This window comes from Perognathus longimembris, chromosome 1, assembly GCF_023159225.1.
Source record: "Perognathus longimembris pacificus isolate PPM17 chromosome 1, ASM2315922v1, whole genome shotgun sequence".
Classification (NCBI taxonomy): Eukaryota; Metazoa; Chordata; class Mammalia; order Rodentia; family Heteromyidae; genus Perognathus; species Perognathus longimembris.
The window spans coordinates 47,371,448-47,380,883 of record NC_063161.1 but is presented as its reverse complement, the minus strand read 5'-3'; the positions used below and the strand labels follow the sequence as shown (position 1 = coordinate 47,380,883).

General features: G+C 39.8%; 1 long non-coding RNA gene and 1 pseudogene across 1 annotated transcript; one reads left to right on the top strand and one right to left on the bottom strand.

Annotated features, from left to right (window-relative positions):
- Positions 1-7,357: 7,357 nt before the first annotated feature.
- Positions 7,358-8,015, top strand: LOC125363541. The gene is made up of 2 exons (XR_007213242.1): positions 7,358-7,545; positions 7,766-8,015. It is a non-coding gene; the product is annotated as an uncharacterized LOC125363541 (long non-coding RNA).
- Positions 8,016-8,570: 555 nt separating this feature from the next.
- Positions 8,571-9,202, bottom strand: LOC125363533 (annotated as a pseudogene).
- Between the last annotated feature and the right edge of the window lie 234 nt (positions 9,203-9,436).

The window sequence follows — 9,436 nt, the reverse complement described above, 5'->3', positions numbered from 1 at the left end:
CTACTACAGGAATGATCAATTATCTCTTACTTCCCTCAAGTAAAATTTCCTCTACTTTGAAAGACAAACCACATATCCAGTCCTTCTAGTAAATGAGAAGACACACACGTTCATAAAAGCACTGAAGCCACTGTTAGGACTGATGGTTTGTGCTTTAGGTGAGCAACAAACATATCTACAGTTTTGAGTACTTTATCTCAGAGGCTTCCTTTTCTCCATAGATATATAAGATGATCTACATTCTAAACAGACTTGATCATCAGGCATTTAGCTTTCTGTGGATTTTTCTTAGAAATTCTTAGAACTTAGAATATGTACATAGGAGTTCATAGGGATAGGAGAAGGTGACAGAAGGAAGGAGTAGAATGGAAGAGAAGATTTCCTGTGCCTGAGGTGTCAGAGGAGGCATCTGGTGTCTCATTCTCTGGAAGACAAAAACAAGAGGAGGTTGGAGACATGGCTCATGTTGGAGAGTTCCAGCTTAGCCCAAGGAATTCAAGCAAGCCTGAGACCACTGACTTCAATCCCCAGAGAGAACTGATACAAGCCTTTAGAATGTAGAGAATTCCCTCCTATTCTGTGTATTCCAGACAGAAGTGCAGCAATTCTCCTTAGGGGCATACTTGGGTCCTTTACTAGAAATTCAAGTGAAGTAAAATTCTCTTCTTGTTTGTATTTACTAGCTTGAGTCCATTCCCCACAAAGGACAAGTAGTTTGTTGCTGTGCTGAGCCTTAGCAAAGATTAGCAAGGATCCCTGGGAAACCACAGTTCATTTGTACTCACTGTATCCTTTGGAATGCACTAGAATGCAACAGCCCAGTAATAAATTTTCAGCACCGGTGTCTGTTCCAATGTTCCCTTTTCACTAAGGTCTTTTTGACTACCTTCTGAATTAGAATTCCATTCTGACACTAACAATGGTTTCCTCTTTTGCTCTTCTCTCCATCACTCTCTCCCTCCGTCCCTCCCTAACTCCCTTCCTAACTCATTCCCTAACTCACTTCCTTCCTTCCTTCCTTCCTTCCTTCCTTCCTTCCTTCCTTCCTTCCTTCTTTCCTTCCTCCTTCCCTCCCTTCCATCTTTCCTTCCAACCTCCCTTTCATCTTTCCTTCCTTCCTTCCTTCCTTCCTTCCTTCCTTCCTTCCTTCCTTCCTTCCTTCCTTCCTTCCTTCCTTCTCTCCCTCCCTCCCCTCCTTCATTCCTTCCTCTTGCTTCTTCTTATTCCTCTCTCTCTTTGTAGTGATGACAGTGGAATACAGTGCCTTGTACATAGTAAGCAGGCACCCTATTAATTGTCAATTATCTAGAATTTTGTTAGGTTTTATAAGAAAAGTTCACTTCATATATAACTCATTTTATTCCTCTTTGTATTTTTCCCTTTCTTTCCTGATTTCTCATTGTAATGTGTGTGTGTGTGTGCGTGTGTGTGTGTGTGTGTGTGTGTGTGTGTGTGTGTGTGTGTGTATTCCTGACCTTGAGTTCAGGACCTGGGTTCTGATCCATAATTTTTGTGCTCAAGGCCAGCACCCTGTCACTTGACAAACAGTTTCATTTCTGATCATTTGATGTTTAATGTGAGAAAAGTTTCTCATGAAATTTCCTTCCCTGGCTGGGTTTGAATCATAATACTTATTTCTCAGTCCCCTGAATACCTAGGATTGTAGGTGGGAGCTACTGATACATGTGTTTAAGTTTGCTATGTTTAAAAGTATGAAAGGAATAGAATGTTGGTATACTTTGCTCATTACCATTTTTCAGCTGTCCTGGAAAATGATAAACCTCTATCAATAGTATCTTGGAATAAATAAACTGAGTCCATGTGTGCAGAAATTAATAATTGTTCTTCCTCCTCTTACTTTTAGATTTTGCATTCTCATCCAAGAATCTCTGAAATACAGTCAGGTCAGATTTGTCTCTGCACAGTTATTGTGATTCCTCTGCCTGAGGCCAGATGAGCTCCTCCACAGGTCAAGGGGAGAAATTCCATATTGATGAAGGCATAGAATGGCCTGAAAAGGCAGGACTCTCAACCTTGCTGCTCTATCCCAAGATTCCCATAGAAAAGTTATATTGTTGAAAGGTTACAAGATTATGAACTTGGGTAAATTTGGAGGGATCAGTTCATAGACTAGTCATGTAGGTCTGGGGGGGTCTCTAGTTTCTACGAGGAGATGGTTATACAGCTCCAATTTACACAGAAAGAAAAACAGAAGAGAATTTGTTGTCTGGGACATAGTTAAAATAGGACATCTTTGAAATGACATGTGTATCACCAGAATCTAGCACTGAAGGTAATGACCTTTTCAGATGGTTAGGCTGTGCACTTGATCCCTTCCTGTTTACTGGGCATCAGAGTTTCCTGGTAGTAGCTATCCAGAGACTCATTGGAAATTTTTGTTTTGCACACTGAACCTAAAACTCAGATGTAGAGTCCTGGTTTCAGCACCGTGCCTTCTCCTGGTCCAGCAGTTTTCTTGTGCATGATTCTTACTGTTCAACTCAGCACCATGAAGTGCTTGGCACTCCTTGTATTGCTGAGAGTTTCTACCATCCTGGTTTCTGGTGGTAAGTAAAAGTTTTCGCCAGAATAGAAGAATTGGTTATAATATAAAAAAAAATTACATGAAGTCTGGGGCTTAATTTTTCAGGACTTCCCAAGATCCTGTCACTTCTTGATGTGTTCTTGAATACCTGATGACATCTCTTGGTGATTAATAAGATGAACAAACCCAGGAAATTAAGTTATCTAATTTGATCAAGTGTGTTCTCTGTTGTCATCTTGGCTCTCTATTTCTGACTACTGTTAGTAAAATGGGATTGCGAAGCTAAACATTAGTTGATATTTGGAAGTAGAAAAGGACAACATTTCCACACATCGGTATCTGCTTTATTCTCAGTGTGTCCACTCAGGACGAATGCTATCCATGTGTGAACATCTCCAGTATTGGTCACCTCTTATCTTCCCTCTGTAAATGGCCGTCTTAAATCTTTTTATTTTTGTGTTCCAGAGAATGAGACACCTGATGCTTCCTCTGACATTGCAGGTACGGGAAATCTGCTCTTCCTTTCTTCTCCTTTCTAGCACCATCTCCCATCACAGTGTGCATATTTCAACTCATAAGGATTTCTAAGCAAAACCAGGGAAGCCTACAGCCTTGATGATCAAGTTCATTTTGAATGTAGATGATCTTATTTCTTAGATGCCTATTTAGAAAAGGAAGCCACAGACACAGTTACTAAATCTGTGGATTATTTTTCATGATTCCTCATCTAATGGCATGACCATGATTTCTGACTGTGGCTTGAGCACTTTTATGAATGTGTGTGGTTTTTCATTTATTAGAAGGAATGGATATTATATGGCTTGTCTTTCAAAGTAGAGGACTTTTCACTTGTCTTAATGATGGGATAATAGGTAATGCCTGTTGGTACTGTTTAATGAGGAGAATCAGCTACCGGGAGAGATAGGATCCAGAACCATACTCCAAACTTAAGTAGGACAGTTTGAGCTAGGGTACATGTGGCTTACCCCTAATGTCCTACTTACTGTAAAGGTTGAGATCCAAGGACTGAGGGTCTACTCCACCATAGGCAGGGAATTTCTGTGAGATATTTATCTCCAAATGACCACCAAAAGTTCAAAGTGGAGTCGTGACTCAAGTGGTAGAGTGTTATACTTCAGCATAAAAGCTAAGGGACAGAGTTCAAGCTATGAGGTCTTGCTCTAAGACCAGCTTAAACAAAATAAAACAAAACAATGAGACAAGAAAAGAACAAAGAAAAGAAAGGAAATAGGGGGTCTACATTTTGCTGTTACTAATGGTGCACATGTTGAAGCACCACAGCAATGTTAGATCTCTTGGCTGAGTTGACAGCAAAGGTTGTGGATGGTGGGATTTCCTTATTGCTTCTGAGCACTTCTGTTTGTGAATAACAGCCCAGGTGGATTTAGTCTTCATTGTTCCTGGAGGAAACAAAATGCTTTCTGTGTCCTCTGTGTTGTGGTACAAAGAGGCACCCCCAAGTTTTTGGTGTTACAGCATGGAGAGAGGATTTAGGTTGCACATTCTAGGAAGTCTGTAGGAAGAATAACAATGTGACCACATTGATGATAGGATAGAAGGAGGAGTTAATGTGCATTCCTGAGTGAAACCAATATCCCTTCAATTCTTATTTTAAACTAATTAATTAATTAATAATTTCACTCATCCTGGGTGTTGAACTTTGGGCATAAGGTAAGATACTTCTCCTCAAGATTAGCACTTTCATATTAGGGATAAAGCTCCACTTCTAGGTTGTTTCGTGAATAATTGCAGATGAGAGTCTTATGGATTTCCTCCCAGGGCTGGTTTTGAACCTCAATACTCTGATCTCAGTTTACTTGGTAGCTGAGATTAGAGGCATGAGCCACCAATGCACAGCTGAAATTTATTTTATCTTTAAGTAGTTGTACAAAGGATTTGTCATTGAACCATGGAGTATGTGAGTACGTTGAATGTTAATCCAGGTCTCCTCTTTCATCTTTCTTCCCATTTCACCCAATCCCTTCCCTCCTCTCAATTTTCTTAATTTTTAGGGCATACATTAAATTTTATGATTACATGGAACTCCTTTTTCATTTCATTCATCTACACTCCTGCCCTACAATCCAGTACCCACTCTAAGTACTCCATTCTTGGTGACTTTTATTATGTGTTCATTAGTTAGCCTTTCTCACATTTCATTTTTTGAGAGAGAAGATGTATCACCTGTCACATTTCTCTTCAGTGCAGATGCCCCTGAACATATGTCTATTGTTGACACCTCTGAAATGAGAGCTTCATTAAAGCCATTGCTTGGTTTTGTGAAGTTCATATTAGGTAAGAATTGTTTTATTTTTATTTTTTGCATTCCAATTTTTATTTGATGTTTCAAATGTAGGAAAGTCAAGATAATTACACCAGTTAGAATGAGACCATCTCAAAATGAGGCCATGCCAAGTAATTCAGAATGTGTACAACAGTCATTTCTCCCCTTCAGTTTTGCTGCCATATACAATGAATGGTACGACAGGAAATTGGAAGGCATATGCTTGCTTGAGAAATAGCATCTTTAACAACAAGAACATGCAAGGGCAGTTTCTACTTTGTAGATCAATTTACAATAACAACTTCCTGTTGAATTTATGAAGCACATGGAAATTTAGCTGCCCATTTTTACTCAACCAACCCACAAATAAGCATAACTGTTTGCATCATCTGTTAACTCTGGAGGATTAAGGCAGACATTGCTGTCTTTGAACAGATTCATCTGTTTAGCCTGAGAATGTCAGCTTTTCATAGAATTTTCCTTAGAGCTTTTCTTAGGGTCCCTGAAGAGCTTTGAAATTTTTGTGAGTTGCGCAGACTAAAGCCATGGTTTTCTAAATAGTACTGAAGAAAATCCTGACAAGTGGTACTGTTTGTCCAACTGTTTCTGACCAAAGAAAACTATACAACAATATTTATAGGCTAAGAGATGGCTGACACTAATACTGTACACATTTTACATGACAATACAAAACCTGAGGGTTTATAAAATAATTTCATGCATTATTACCTCTAAGAATATCATGTACAAGATGAATCCCTCCTTAAGATGTGATAGCATTTCAGGTGGAAGCAATCCTATTTATAAAAACAATCAAATTTCTGTTGTGTTAGGCATGTAATTTAAAGAAATTGGAGATTAGAGAAAAATCTTAGTCCATTGGTAATTGATAGAAAGCATCAATTTTGGGACTTAAAAGGGCACCTTAAAAAAAAAAAGAACAACCAGAATATGTAAGGTCTGTACAAAGAGAAATACAAAAATCCAGATGATCCAAGTTTACTACACTATATAGTTCAGAATGGAAAATTATTGGTTAGGGTTTTCTACTTTATTCATTTCATTGATAGCACTAGTTTGTGAGCTAATGTTTATATTTATTTAGTTCAGCTGCATTTTTGACACAAGATCTCATTTTCAAAATAGCACCAATTTTTCTTAAGTGTAAGGACCATTTTTTTTCTTATTTATTTATTTATTTTCAAACTGATGTACAGAGAGGTTACAGTTTCATACATTAGGCAATGGATACATTTCTTGTACTGTTTGTTACCTCCTCCCTCATTCCCTCCTCCCGCCTCCCCCTTTCCCTCTCCCCCCATGAGTTGTTCAGTTGGTTTACACCAAACAGTTTTGCAAGTATTGCTTTTGTAGTCGTTTGTCTTTTTATCCTGTGTCTCTTGATTTTGGTATTCTCTTTCACTTCCCTAGTTCTAATACCAGTACATACAGTTTCCAATGTACTCAGATAAGATACAGTGATAGTGCAGGTACAACCACAGGAAGGGGATACAAGAGGATCATCAACAATAGAAGCTACAGTTTCACGTGGCATGTTGAAAGTAATTACAACAGTGACATAACAGTTGTCCATACCAAGGAGTTCATTTCACTTAGTATTATATTATGTGTTCATAAGGGCATGTCTATTGAGCTCTTGTGATCCTCTGCTGTGACTAGCCTAAACCTGGGCTAATTTTTCCCTATGAGGGAGACCATAGAGTCCATGTTTCTTTGGGTCTGGCTCACTTCACTTAGTATAATTTTTTCCAAGTCTTTCCATTTACTTATGAATGGGGCAATATCATTCTTTCTGATAGAGGCATAAAATTCCATTGTGTATATGTACTACATTTTCTTGATCCATTCTTCTACTGAGGGGCATCTGCGTTATTTCCATATTTTAGCTATGACAAATTGTGCTGCAATGAACATTGATGTGCTGGTGGCTTTAGTGTGTTCTTGTTTGTGGTCTTTTGGGTAGATGCCCAAAAGTGGGGCTGCTGGGTCATAGGCGAGCTCTATGTTTAGTCTTCTGAGGAATCCCCATACTGCTTGCCAGAGTGGCTGAACCAGTTTACATTCCCACCAACAATGAAGTAGGGTTCCCTTTTGGCCACATCCCCTCCAATATTTATTATTGTTAGTTTTCTTGATGTAGGACATTCTTACTGGGGTGAGATAGAATCTCAATGTTGATTTGATTTGCATTTCTTTTATGGCCAGTGCTGTAGAGCTCTTTTTCATATGTCTCTTGGCCATTCTTATTTCCTCATCAGAGAAGTCTCTTTTGTGAGGACTATTTTTAGCAGCAATTATATATTTAAAAAATTAACAACTTACAGAGCAAATGGTTTAGCTTTTCTTTTTCTATTTTATATTTGCCATTTATAATATTTACAAATGGCTAACAACGCCTGTATAAAAATGACCTTTCACTTTCCCTCATCTATATCTTAGTCAAAGGCCATTTCCTTCCTATTGTTTTTGATGCCATTTGAGAAGAGCATGACATTCAGATCATGGATGTAGGAATTTTACATAGGATGCCTGATTTAAGGGAGTATAAGAAAAGTATAAGATGAAGTAATTCTTAATTTGGGTATGTTCCACTACCCCAAAAGTTCTGTGACAAAGAGTACTTAGTGACAACCCAGAAAAGAGACTCTTAATCTTCAGCCTGAAACAGCTGAAAGTCTGGAAAGCCATCTTTTTTTTTTTTTTTTGGCCAGTCCTGGGCCTTGGACTCAGGGCCTGAGCACTGTCCCTGGCTTCTTCCCGCTCAAGGCTAGCACTCTGCCACTTGAGCCACAGCGCCGCTTCTGGCGGTTTTCTGCATATGTGGTGCTGGGGAATCGAACCTAGGGCCTCGTGTATCCGAGGCAGGCACTCTTGCCACTAGGCTATATCCCCAGCCCTGGAAAGCCATCTTATTCACTGTGATGCAGTCATCACTGACTAGCATTGAATATTAGATTCCCAATTGTGTGAATTGTTTGAAGGTGTCACTAAACTAGAAGACTGAAAATTCATTTTAAGAATTAAATTGAGGAAAACGTACTGCATAAATGAGGAATTACAAAGAACTGGCAATTAACTGAGCATGCTAAATGGATTCCATGAGTAAGTTTTCAAGATAGGGTATACTTACTACATGCATTTTGCCAAAAAATATTTATATATAATTGCCCGGAAACATAGCAACTCCATAGTTACATTTCATGTTAAACTACTATGGTAGTTAGGGGCAAATAGCCATACTATTAGGTTGGTAGTGATGTAATAATACTTGTTGTGAACATCCAGCTCGAGGAGGTGGTGAATTCCTGAAAATAGAAAATCAAATCCTTTTTATTGGACCATACAGAAATAGTTCATGCCTGAAATTTAGGAATTAGTGCGATCTTCTGAAGTTTGGGGTGGGATGGTTCTATAATTCCAAGACTGGGTGTGTATGAGTGAAACACCAATTTGGGGGGAAAATATACCTATAAGCAATTTGATCTGACTAATAAACCAGACTGATGTTAATAACAAAAACAAAAAATTCTGTGAAAAACAGCAACTGAAATAACAGGTGGGGCAAAGTGAAGGCATCTTAAAAAAAGAAAGTCCCACATGGCTTTGTCTTCTTAAAATATTTTTACGCTATTTTGTTTTAAAAGACTTGAAATTTTTTGAAACTCATGCAAATTTGTTTGAAATCCCGGCATCGCAAATTCAGGCAGTTTGCGTCATTCATATGTTTTCCAAAGAAAGTAAAATAGCCTCTCCCCACGAGATTCCACTTGGTGGAGAGGGCCTCCAATTCTATCTTATACCAGGTGGCACCCCAGAGGTCTGTGCAGCAGTCACAAGCATGGCATTGTTATCTGGAAGGGAAGGGACTGCAGAGTTTCCATTGGTGGGGGAACAGACAAGCTTTAGTTTTTCCAGGTACTCTGCATGTACAGGTTTATGACACGAGAACTTTGATTGCATCTTCTATTTTGAACCACTCTCTCTTCCTTCCTATATTAACAGAATCTTCCCAATCTTCTAACATCTCAGTTACTCTAAGAACATAAACATACGTTCTGTGTTTTCAGTCTTGGTTCTCAAATATCACCCAAGAGTCTGCCCAATTTTCCTTTGACTTCAGCCTCCTCATAAACTTGCCTCACAGCAGCACCACCAGGCTCTTCCTCTGGCTCCATCCCTCCTCCTGGGACAATCCATTGGTCTGGGTAAGGACTGCTACTCACCAGCTGCACCTCATCCTCCTGCTAGCTCTGGAAGCACAGGCATGCCACCTGCTTCTTGAAGCGCTCATGGTCCTAAGTCCGCATCTGGTTGGGCTTGAACTTCATCATAGAGGCGTGTTCCAGGGGCTGCAACTGCTCTGACCCAATGCCATGGGGGACTGGCCGCGGCCTCCCCGCCCAGGAGTTGGGCCAAAGCAATCGGGGCTCCTGAAGGATGCAGGAGGTGGAGGGTGGGCAAGGCGGCGGTGCAGGAAGAGGCAGGGAAGCCGAGTCAGTCCCTGGATCGATGGCCGCTCTGACGTGGTGCAGGACTCTAGGGCAGGTCACCAGACCCCAGGGGCC